Source organism: Condylura cristata, unplaced genomic scaffold (genome assembly GCF_000260355.1).
Source record: "Condylura cristata isolate star-nosed mole 26May11 unplaced genomic scaffold, ConCri1.0 scaffold00027, whole genome shotgun sequence".
In the NCBI taxonomy this organism is placed as follows: Eukaryota; Metazoa; Chordata; class Mammalia; order Eulipotyphla; family Talpidae; genus Condylura; species Condylura cristata.
Window position 1 is genome coordinate 28,193,850 of NW_004567128.1, and position 9,436 is coordinate 28,203,285.

General features: G+C 45.4%; 1 pseudogene; it reads left to right on the forward strand.

Annotated features, from left to right (window-relative positions):
- The first annotated feature begins 5,162 nt into the window (after window positions 1-5,162).
- On the forward strand, window positions 5,163-8,893 carry LOC101630241 (annotated as a pseudogene).
- Window positions 8,894-9,436: the final 543 nt, after the last annotated feature.

The following is a 9,436-nucleotide window of genomic DNA, read 5'->3' on the forward strand; positions in this document are numbered from 1 at the left end:
AGACACAAAAACACTGATTGAAAAAGATACTTGTACCCCCATGTTTATTGCTGCTTTATTTACAATTGGAAAAACATGGAAGCAGCCCAAATGCCCAAAAGTAGATGACTGGATTAGAAAGATGTGGTACATATATACAATGGAATATTACGCAGCAACCAAAAAAGAGAAACACATGTCTTTTGCAGCAACTTGGATGGAGCTGGAAAAGATCATGCTTAGTGAGATAAGCCAGAAAGAGAAAGAAAAATACCAGATGGTTTCACTCATAGCAGGAGTATAATGGACCAGGCGAGAAAATAACAAAAATAATGAACAACCATAGACCAGAGACATTCTGTGGGGGTGGAGTGGGGAATGGGATCAAAAACGGGGGGGTGGGAGGGATGGAAATGCACGGGACTATGGTGGTGGCACAGGGGTGATTTGGTGATGGGAAACCCGTGGGGATTACAATGGAGATGGAGAGTAAAATGTGCAAAATGATGTAAAAATAAACTTTAAACAAACAAACAAACAAACAAAAACTAATGGAGGGTACACACAGCTTGGAACTCAGACCTCTGAAGTGCTTAGACCTCACTCCCTGAATACAGAAGCCCAAATAGCTCAGAGAAGACAAGCCCTGATAGGTTAAAGTCATCATTCTCTGGGACAAAAACTAGAATCCGGAAGCATACATCAATTGCTCAGGGATATCACAGCATGCAACATAGAACACAGAACCAAAAGAGAGCTCTGGGTCTAAAGAACGTAGCTATTTCACACCTTGGGCAGACACCAAACAGGTGAACAACAGGTCCCATATTCATTCACAGTACTCACTTCCTGGTTTAAAACTGTACTAGTTATGGAAGTTCTTTACATTAGGAGAAGATGGGCCAGAGGTATACAAGAATTCTGCACTATTTTTCTTTCGCAAATTTTCGCTGTCCAAAATGTCTTTAAATTTGAGAAAGTCAAGGGAGAAAAGATCAAAGGACACTAAAGGGAATTTATAAAACCTAAACACATCTTGCAACAACTTTTAAAAAAAAATTAAGCCCCTCTTGTGGAGAAATGCAATAAAACAAAAATGATATTCAATTTTAAGAACAAAAAATAAATGCACATTCAAAACCAAAAACGCTCCCCAAAAGAAAACAGCTGAGAGAATTCAGTTGGTTCATAGATGTCATACCCTGAACTGAGATGCTTAAACAACTCGAGACTTCACATCCTGGTCACTGGCTTCAAACTGCACACAGTTGTAATAACTACCTTATAATGAGATCATCATAGACATCCACTGGAGAACCACTTCCCCTACTTATGTACCAAACACCTACCCTGCCTGACGCTTAAAAATGCATCATTAAAAAGTTAACCCCGGGCCCTCCCTGGTGGCGCAGACGGTTAAAGCACAGCACTAAGAAGCTAACGCCACTTCAGCATGAGTTCCATCCCCGTCTGTCGCAGAGGTGACCCACATGGCGTGGCAGAACTCTCCTGGCCCTCCCGCTGCTCCCCTCAGCAGTGTACTTCGTCAGTTGGCCTGTTCTGCTCCCTGCTCTCTCTAGTGAATCCTCTCACCACCCCTGCACCTCTGGCCCATGTACCCCAGTTCTGTATGCATAAATAATCTTTTTTAAAAAAAAAAGTTTACCCCTTTGAGTTCATGCCCCCCTGAGTTCATGCCCCCCTACCAGTCTTCCTCCATCCCAGAATAGGAAATCATACAGGTCTTCTCTTTAGTCATTTATCACGCATGCACGTACGCACGCATGCATCCACACACACACGCATTTCTCTACACAGGCCTAGTCCAGAGGGGGCAGGGATCCTCCAAGTCATCCTATCCAGGGGCAGAGCAGATGATCGCCCTGAACCATTTCCGCAAGATTCAGACCTACAAGTAGCCTGAAACACTGATGTCAGGAATCCTGAGATTTTTTTTTGTTTCTTAGTGCTGTTATGAACAGTGAGTGGATCCTGGAATCAAAGTAATGGATGCAATAAGCATTGCTGCAAGAGAAACAACAGGTAAAAAAGAATAGATACAATTACCCGACACATTCTGCGCTAGCCAATAATGCCAGCTTCTTTTACAGATGCGTAAACTGAAGTTCCCAGGTGGGATTCGAACCCACGGTCTCCAGTAGCCAAAGCCCTGCCTCTGCAACCCTGAGCGCCAACCCAGGAGCCACGGCGCTTGCTCAGACTGAGCAGCCAATGGCAGCCCCCAGCAGGGTTGACCGGTGGCCTGTAAGTGACTCCGGGAAACTGCAGTACCCGGAAGAGTTTGGGCAGGAAATCTCGCGGGGACAAATCAGAGCTCAGGACAGAGTTTGACCCACCCTTCTCATCCCAGAGCCAGTCACCGCTCTGCAGCCTTCCCCACGCCGCTCGCTGTCGCTTTGGGTCTCGGAGCCAAACTGGTGGGATCTGAGAAGAGCCTCAAAAGGAAAAAGAGAGCGGGAAAAAAAGAAAAAACAGATCACTTTAATTGCGGCTTCCAAATAGGGGACGTTTGAGGCCGAGGGTGGGGCCGCCATTCTCTCCTTCATCTGGAGTGGGGACTGATCCACGCGCAGACGAGACCTTCCGCCCCCCCGCCACCCCCAGACAGTGGTTTCTTCCGTGTACCGCCTCTCCCGTCCGCCCCCTTGGTAATTACTGTAGCCGACTGTTCCATATCTGCCGCGCACCACATTGAAAAAAAATGTCTGCTCGCTGCACTGTCTCGCCATTAACTCTCATTTCCTCCCCTCACGCTCTCCCTGCATGTGCCCCCTAGGAAGGGCTGTTTCTTGTTAGTGCCACAGGAAATGTTTAATCTTCACTTCACCCCACCACTGATAAACAGTCTCAAGTCTCCCCCTAACCAAGTTCCGTCCCTATCTGCCCTTCAGAAGGCTCCCAATGGACTGTCCCAACCCCAAACCTGGTGAGCTCCTTGAGGACATTGCCATGAAGAACATTCACCAGGGGCCTCCCTGGTAGCGCAGGGTTAAAGACTCAGCACTGTCAAACAATCACAATCACCAGCCATTAGGGCCTAAGTTCGATCCCCAGCCAGGGAGCCACCTGTCACAGCAGACCTCTTCAGTCTCTCCTGCTGCTCCCCTCAGTAGTGTATTTCAGTGGATTCACCTGTTCTATCCTCTAGTCTCTCTCTCTCCCCCCCCTCCCTTCTGGCCTATACCCCAGTTCTTATATGTATCACACCATGGGACAGAGTCCAAAAGAGTTGAGGGTTCTCACAGTGGACACAACACAAAACAGCCTAGAAGGCTCACACTCTGGCTGGAGACAAACAGCTCAGAGAACTCATGTGTGGGACATCGACACTGGTGATTTCATAGCTCTCACCCTCGGGCCACAGACTCTCTTGAACATCTCTGAGACCTCACACCCTGAGACACCACAACACCTCAGGGGCCTCCCTAACACTCTGGACACAAACTCCAAACAGTTCACGTACCTCATTAAGTGGCCCCAAACAGCTCAGAGACCTGGCCTTCTGGGATATACATTAAAAATTTATGCAAAAATCTCACACTATTGGTATTACCACAAAACAATTCAGAGGTCTGGACACAAACAGAATGAGGGAGACACACCTGTACTAGCCACAGGAACTGTCTGAAGGGCATGCTGTTGAATCAAAAAAGATAAAGTCATGCCAGTCACAACAAAACAGATAGAGCTGGAAGGGATTATGCACAGTAAGATAAACCAGAAGGAGAAAAATAAATACCCGTTGGTGTCACCTATAGGTAGAATAGCAAGAAACCAAATAAAGGGTCAAAGACAAACTTCAGAATCAACCCTTGAAGCTGACCACAGAGCTGCAGCTTTAGAGGGGAGGGGGAGTAGGAGAAGAGCACATGACCTATACCGGAGGATTATGGGTGTTTCTTGTGGTGGGTGGGGATATTGGGAGAGCTACAGTGACTGCACCTGAGGGGGACATCCTGAACCATCAAAACACTGACAAGGATGTAAAACAAAGTACCTCAGTAACAATAAATACATTTTTAAAATAAAATGACATAAACAGAAAAAATTTTAAAAAAGGTATAAAATTGGTAGTTATTACTTTTCCTTTTCAATTGTCGCTTGGGACTAAGGTCCAAATGCATATTTTGGAAGAAGACATATAATACAATGCAGTAGCTTTACAGTAGTTTCCTTGAAGGGTCTAAAGAATTGAAGGAACTAGAAAGAGATCTTCTCTCTGTTTTCTGTCTTTCTGTAACTTTAAGTCTTCTGACCATAATACATATGTTATTACTTTTCTTTTTCAATTTGCATTTGGGACTAAGGTCCTTTTTGTCCTTTCATTGATTCTATGTATCAATAAAAATTTAAATTTGATTTTGAAGTAAAAAATAATAAAGGATACACTGTTGATGGAAGAAAAGCAAGGAGGGGAAAAATTGCTCAAAGACATAAGATGAACACCAGTGTTTCAAAGTGTCCTAAGACCTCACACCTAAACAGTTCAAGGAGTTTTGGCACAAACCTATACCCCAAATCAGAATTACTTCAGTGACCCCTGGAGTATTGATTCCAGACATCTCAGAAAGGTGACACCCTGCACAGACATACCCAAGGACCTTACGCCCTAGCACAAGACATAGAACTAAAAATAGTACAGCAACCTCAGATTCTGGAAACAGATCTTAAACTTGACACTTTATACTCAAGAGCACAGACAGTCAAATACTCAGAGACCCCATATTTTGGAAGAAAAATTCCAAAACAGTGCAAAACTTTACATTGTGTGACAAAGGCCCCCAAGCATCTCAGACACCCCAAAACCTAGGACACAGAATTCACAGCAACCTAGAGACCTCATACGGTGGACAAAGACCTGGAAACATTTCAAAGACTTCACACCCCTAGAATACAGACCCATAAATAAATCAAAGATTTCAGACCCTGAAATAAACCCCAAATAGTCGATGAGACTTCATATTCAAGAATGCAGATCATCAAAAGACAGCAGACACCTGGAAAAGAAACATACAGTTTAGTGACCTCACTGCCTGGAAATGGACCCTAATAGGCCAGATACCCCACTCTGGAATCAAGATGACCAAAAAGAATAGCAACTTCGTGCCTTTCAACAGAGCCTAGATTCCTCAAAAACTTCACCCCACACAACTCAGTACCGTATGAGCCCCAACAACTGGCATACTAACATCGAGTATCCCAAACCACTCACAGATCTCCAGACACAGACCCAACACCTCACCACCACGTACACTTGAAACAGCTCTCTCAAACATTGTCGAGATCACGCACTCTGGGAGAGAGGTCATCTGTTGGGACAAATTCCCATAAACAATTCTGAAAACAGACAGCAAGTATGGCAGAGACCTCACCATCAAGAAAGTAGCCCCTGGGACCTCTCTGGTGGCACAAGAGTTAAAGACACAGCACTATCAAGCTGTTGCCAACTCTGGACCAGGAAGCTTCTGAAACCTCAGACCCTAGGAAAAGATTACTAGTAGGTCAGAGGTATCACATGCCTCTACAGAAACCACTAAAACTATGCGAGACCTCACAACTTGGAACATACTCCAAATGGCGCAGGGATTTTATAGCATGGAACACAGACCCTAAGGAACTCAGACTGTATACCCTTCAGACCACACCAATCCCGAGTAGCTAAGACACCTCACTCCCTGTACCCAGCCTAAAATAGAATTCATAATCACCGTAGCATGAGCACAGCCAGGGAAACTCGGAAACTGCATCTGTTAGTCCACAGACACAGAACCACCACTGAGGCATTTCACTGTGGAACAGTCCCAGAGCTCAGAGACTTCATGCCTTAAGACAGAACCCCTCACCCAAACACCTCTAGATCTCACACTCTGTGACCCCAAACACGGGATCTCCAGTGAATTCCTCCAGGGACCCCAAACTTAAGCAGAGACCTCATACTCTGGGATAAAATCCTATACACATTTCAAAGACATCAACGTATTAAAGGGAAAAAATGCATACAAATGCCAAGATCTCATATACTGGGCACATTGCCGAAGAGCTCAGACACTAGACCCCGTGAGGTACAAAGCTGGAAGCGGTCCATGCTTCCAGTGCCTCGTAGTACATTCCCCAAAAGCTCAGACTGCAACCTGGAAAGGAAACCACAAACCCTTCTGGCTCTCATTCACTGAGACATCAACCCTGCATACCGACCTCCACAGTTCAGACAACTCACCCGCCCCCTCCCCACCCCCAGGAGATCCCCGAAGAGCTCAGAAACCTCATACTGTGAGGCACAGACCCACATCTATCCCAGAAACCGTGCATCAGAAAGCTGACACAGATAAAGTGAGCTTCGTGCTTCCTGTGAGTGTGAACTATATTTGTAAGCTTCCATTTTCCAGAATGAAGCCAGAGCTTTGGGAAGGTTTTGGGGAGCCGAGAGTTCAGGAGTTGGTGGACATAGAGCAGTGGAAGTTTGGAGACACTGAGGAGTTCCAGTGAGTTCCTGCCCTTGCTGGAGTAAGACCACAGTGGCCCAGGGACATTCATAGCAAGAGACTGGAGCCAGCGCTTGCTGATTGGTTGTCGTCTAGAAATCTGGGCTGTCACTGATAGGCTGACTTTCAGGAGGGTTTGTCACCGATTGGCTGAATTTTAGGAAGTGGCTTTTATCTCACAGTGGTAATTGGGTATAGTCCTTTATTTGTTGAACCAGGGCCCTCCCTGGTGGTGCAACAGGTTAAAGCACAGCACTATGAGGCTATCCACAGCCAGATTTCTATCCCCAACCAGGGAGTTGACCCACATGGCGCAGCAGACTTCTCCTGACCTGCCCTCTGCTCCCCTCAGCAGTGTACTTCATCGATCTGCCTATTGTGCTCCCCATTCTGTCTCTGGTGAATCCTCTCATCCCCTGCATCTCTGGCCTGTACCCCAGTTCTTATATACATAAATAAATATTTTTTAAAAAATTGTTGACCCACTCTCTTAGTGTATATGGAAAGGTAATGTCTGGGTCACAGAGACATACAGCTTTAAACTTTCTTGAATAATTCCAAATGGTTTTCCAAAGTAATAATAATTCCAAATAGTTATTTACACTCCCACCAGCAGTGCGTAAAGAATTACCATTAAAAAAATTATTTTTACAATCTGACTTTGTATGATTTTTTAAAAAAGATTTATTTATTTATGCATACAGAACTGGGGTACAGGCCAGAGGTGCAGGGCAGTGAGAGGATTTGTCAGAGACAGAGTGAGGAGCAGAACAGGCCGACTGACTAAGCACACTGTATGAGGGGAGCAGTGGGCGGGTCAGGAGAGGTCTGCCACGCCATGTGGTCACCTCCGGGGCAGGCGGGAATTGAACTCATGCGGAAGTGGCTTTAGCTTCTTAGTGCTGTGCTTTAACCCGCTGAGCCACCAGGGAGGGCCCTTTGCATGATTTTTTAAATTTACTTTTCCCTGATAAATAAGGAGGTTGGACATCCTTCACATTTTTTTTAAGATTTATTTATTTATGCATACAAGAACTGGGGTACAAGTCAGAGGTACAAGGGTGAGAGCATTCACTAGAGACAGAGTGGAGCAGATTAGGTGGATCTACTGAGATACACTGCTGAGGGGAGCAGTGGGCGAGACAGGAGAGGTCTGCTGTGCCATGTGGGTCAGCTCCCTGGCCAGGGATCAAACTCATGCTGCAGTGACAGTAGATGACTTCATTCTGCTGTTCTTTAATCTGTTTCGCTACCAGGGAGGGCCCTCCTTCACATGTTTATTGGACATTTGGGACATCCTCTTTGTTAGTGTGCCAGCTTAAATCTTCTGTCTACTTGTGTACTGGCTCCAGGTATATTCGTATGCTAGGGCTGCCATAAAAATATACCCCAGAATGTGGGGCTTAAACATCAGAAATTTATTTTCTCAGTTTCGGAGGCTGGAAATCCATGATCAAGGTGCATTTGCATTTGCATTTTACTTGAGCCACTAGGAAACTCAGAGCAATATTTGTGATGACCCACCTTTATTTAGTAAATGGAAGAAGCTTCTGGTACATATTTAAGGTGCTGATCCTAATTTTATATTATTCTTTTCCTCTTGTCTAATTTATTCTCTTTTTTTTTTTTTTGGTTGTGATTTTAGTGAAGCTTACTCATCTCTAATTGGAGAGTTATAACTAATAATTATTATTACTGTATGTAAAAATATGAGAGCTAAGAAGTGACTTATAGTTCCAGCTGGTCAATTACAGGAAGGACAGTGTCAAGACTGATACTCCATAGGGAAAACTGATAGGCTTTGTGGAATGGGTTGTAAGGTCTTAAAAGGAACCCAAGTTAAGACCTATCAGATACACATCAGTCAGGGGGCTGCTGGTGCTCTGAGTGTGTCCAGGCAGCTCCAAGAGAGCAAGGCTTTCATTGCCAGTGGCTGTGGAGAGCACACTGCCTGTCTCTTGTCCTCTGTTCATCCCCTCCTTCTGCTATCCAGGGGAAAGAACTGGAAAAGGGAGCCTCTGTCCAGGCTTTTGAGCTGATTCTCAGCCCTCTTTCAAAAGAATCTGTCCAGAACTCCTCCCCCTTTCCCTTCCAAAGAAAATGGATCTTTCCCTGGAGGAAATTCTGACAAAATTAGAAGCTGCAGAAGGACACAATTCCATGAAACTGAGGTCTTGAAACAGATGGCTCAAAAACAAAAGCATGAGAAACAAATGCCTCCAAGAGCAGTAAAGAGGACATCTTCAGTAAAATGGCAGGAGAGAAATGGACGCACACGGTGGGAACCAACAAATAGACCCAAGAGGCAGAAAAAGGCTGCCATACTGGAGCACAGGAGCGAGGACAAGGTATTGAGGAGGCAGAAGGACAAAGAATCCAGAGACCATGCTGAGGAGACTGAAGCTGACTGATTTGTTCTGAGAACTGACTTTCTCCCCTCCCCTTCCTAAATATCCAAAGGCTGGCCAGTGTTGCTTTATTTTCACCCACCTGACAGATACGTTAGTAGCTGAGGAAGGACTGTATAGATAGATCCAGAATGCATTTATTTGGATGGATAGTCCAGATTGCTGTTTTAGGGGCTAAAGGCACAAAACTGTTTTACTGTTTTCCTAAAGTGTTGCAGTCTTTCTAATGCTGTGTTCTTGTTCATCTTTTCTACTTCAGTACACTTGGTGTACTGGGCTGATGGCTGGCACTGTATTGGCTTAGTGACAACATGTTTAGGGGTACCTCCCTGGTGCACTAGGGGTTAAGTCTCAGGGCTGTCACCACTGCATCCCGAGTTTGATCCCCGGCCAGGGAGGTCACCCACATAGCACAACAGACCTCTCCTGTCTCGCCCCCCTGCTCCCCTCAGTCCATCTGCCTGTTCTGCTCCCTGCTCTGTCTTTGGTGAATCCTCTCACCCCCTGTACCTCTGGCCTGTACCCCCAATCTTCTATGCAAAAAAA